A 3,387-nucleotide genomic window follows, 5' to 3' on the forward strand; every position below is an offset into this window, starting at 1 on the left:
CCTGTTGGGCGTGGCTAATGCATTGGCATTACATTTTTGTCCGGCTTAGTGAGATACATATGCGTACCAAATGGCATGCCACTACTACAAACTACATGGCAACCAGGCACCTTAATTCGGGAGGCCAAAATCACAATGAGTTAGGGGGCGCTATAGAGGCCCTGAGGCCCGCCTGGATCTGGGCTTCTGGTTCTCAGTAGCGGTGGGAGTCTAAGAAAAAGGAGCCAAATTTCGTGCGATGTCGACCATGGCAAGCGCCCCAAAAAGGGTCTTGTAAAGAGTTTGCTTGCCAAGTTTGACAAATCAGAAGCTGCAATATCATTTCTGCCATAACCCGCACCCCCAGGGGCGAAAGTGCACAAAATTTGGCGTACATGTCAGGTGAGCTATGAAGAGTTTGCGTATGAAGTTTGATGACAATTGAGTAAACAGAAGATGAGATATAGATTTTTGAAGAATAAATTTTTTGGTTTTTCCCATGTCAGTAGGTGGCGCTATGCTGTACATGAGTGATTATGAGATGGAAAAATAAGTGTCCACAACAGCAACGCACTATCACAAGGTAGTGGTGTAAAGGAAAAGCATTATGGAATAATTTACCAAAAACCCGTTTTGGAGAAATTGCGTCGGCCAAAAACAGCACCCCCCATGGACGAAAATTCCCAAAATGTGGTATGCATGACATGGGAGGTAGTAAGAGGGTGGCCGTGAAGTTTGACCAAATTTGAGGAAAGATTGGATTTTTTGCCCAAAAATAGCGCCCCCAGTGGCGAAATATCACAGAAATTGGGTAACATGTCAGAAGCCCAATGAGTGATTAGCGTGTGAAGTATGAGCAGTGTTGAGCAATTAGAAGATTTGTTATGAATTTTTTAGCATGTAAAATTTTGAAGTGAAAATTGATTGACGTATAACTTCTGAACGGTTAATGCAACGTGAAACTTATTTAGTAACTTTTGTCAGCCATGTCTGAAGATGATGTGTATCAATTTTGGTGACATTCCTATGAACGGTCTAGGAGGAGTTGCGCCGTCTTCGTGGCCATGCATTTCACACAAAAGTGAAATTACCTCACTTCCTGTGGGGCGTGGCTAATGCATTGGCATTACATTTTTGTCCGGCTTAGTGAGATACATATGCATACCAAATGGCATGCCACTACTACAAACTATATGGCAACCAGGCACCTTAATGCGGGATGCCAAAATCACAACGACTTAGGGGGCGCTATAGAGGCCCTGAGCCCCGGCCAAGTGTGGGCTTTTGGTTCTGAGTAGCGGTGGCAATTCTCGGAAGTGGCGCCAAATTTCGCGCGTTTTCGCCCATGGCAAGCGCCCCGAAAATGGCCCAACAGCGGAGAAAAATAAAGAAGAATAATAATAATAGTGAACTCTTACAAGAACAATAGGGCCTTCGCCCTATAGGGCTCGGGCCCTAATAATAGTGAACTCTTACAAGAACAATAGGGCCTTCGCCCTATAGGGCTCGGGCCCTAATTATGTCCTCAGACAGTTTGTATTCCACTGTTTGATGTTGGATGAGTTTGTTGAGTTGATCACCAGCAGAGGATGTGCACTCCTCACTGCTTTACCAACAAGTTAATCCATTCTTCTTGTCCAAATCTGACCTCTATCATTTGCAAGTGGGTTTGGTATTTTTAATCAATAAACCTGGCCAAGAACCTTCTACTTTTACAAAAGGAGTTTATTTGACTGACATGGCACACAGCTAACCACAGAAAACATGTAACTCTATAGACATACCTCTGAATATATAAATGTGGCCAGGGTGCGATTTGTCAAAAAAACAGAAGGGGGAATGTTTTTTTTTTTTATCATGAAACGTCACAAAATTAAGGTAACAATAGGCTAACAGCTCAATAACATCCGATGATATCAAATGAATAACACTAAATGAAAACGAACACTAAACCAGAGATAGTAAATTCATCTTCCTATCTCTCTGACTAAATACACGAACACTAACACACAACAAAGTTCGCATTGCTTGTCGCGTAGGGTTGCCACCTGTGTCTGACAAAAATCCTGGACATTTCGACCATCCAATCGACCTTTTTGCTTGTAAGCAACGGCGCCCTTCGCACATCTAACCCAAGACAAAAATCGCCCTTCTACGCTGAAATTGCATTGCTCTAATTAGTAAAAATGACGCTTTTGCTAGTTATTTGTTTAGTTAATTGCTTACATAATATAGCAGGTCTTCATTATTTTGGTTTATTTCCAACAGTTTTTGGTTGTGGACACCTGGGGGCAGTAGTGGGCACAGGTAAAAGGGGAATACATAATTAAGTTCTGTTTATTTGCTTATGTGGAATAAAAATAAATAATCTAATTTTTCATTGTATCTAAGAATACCTGAATGTAACAATGTAAGGTGTAGTCTCCAACAGCTTACCTGATTGCTTAGAGTGTGGTGTGTGCTTTGCTTGTGCTTGCCTGTGCCTCTGCTGCTTGCTGTTCTTGGCTAAACAAATACATAGGAGGACATGTAGCTGATATAACTGGGCACATACAGGAGTAGGCAGATAAGACTTTGGATTTCATTTAATTCACCAAAACCTTACCTAATCTTCCATTTATATTTGGTGTTTTTCTTTGCTGCTGCTATGAGTCCTGGCTGATTTTCAATGAATGTTAGGGTTGCCACCTGTGTCTGACAAAAATCCTGGACATTTCGACCATCCAATCGACCTTTTTGCTTGTAAGCAACGGCGCCCTTCGCACATCTAACCCAAGACAAAAATCGCCCTTCTACGCTGAAATTGCATTGCTCTAATTAGTAAAAATGACGCTTTTGCTAGTTATTTGTTTAGTTAATTGCTTACATAATATAGCAGGTCTTCATTATTTTGGTTTATTTCCAACAGTTTTTGGTTGTGGACACCTGGGGGCAGTAGTGGGCACAGGTAAAAGGGGAATACATAATTAAGTTCTGTTTATTTGCTTATGTGGAATAAAAATAAATAATCTAATTTTTCATTGTATCTAAGAATACCTGAATGTAACAATGTAAGGTGTAGTCTCCAACAGCTTACCTGATTGCTTAGAGTGTGGTGTGTGCTTTGCTTGTGCTTGCCTGTGCCTCTGCTGCTTGCTGTTCTTGGCTAAACAAATACATAGGAGGACATGTAACTGATATAACTGGGCACATACAGGAGTAGGCAGATAAGACTTTGGATTTCATTTAATTCACCAAAACCTTACCTAATCTTCCATTTATATTTGGTGTTTTTCTTTGCTGCTGCTATGAGTCCTGGCTGATTTTCAATGAATGTTAGGGTTGCCACCTGTGTCTGACAAAAATCCTGGACATTTCGACCATCCAATCGACCTTTTTGCTTGTAAGCAACGGTGCCCTTCGCACATC

Source organism: Neoarius graeffei, chromosome 2 (genome assembly GCF_027579695.1).
Source record: "Neoarius graeffei isolate fNeoGra1 chromosome 2, fNeoGra1.pri, whole genome shotgun sequence".
In the NCBI taxonomy this organism is placed as follows: domain Eukaryota; kingdom Metazoa; phylum Chordata; class Actinopteri; order Siluriformes; family Ariidae; genus Neoarius; species Neoarius graeffei.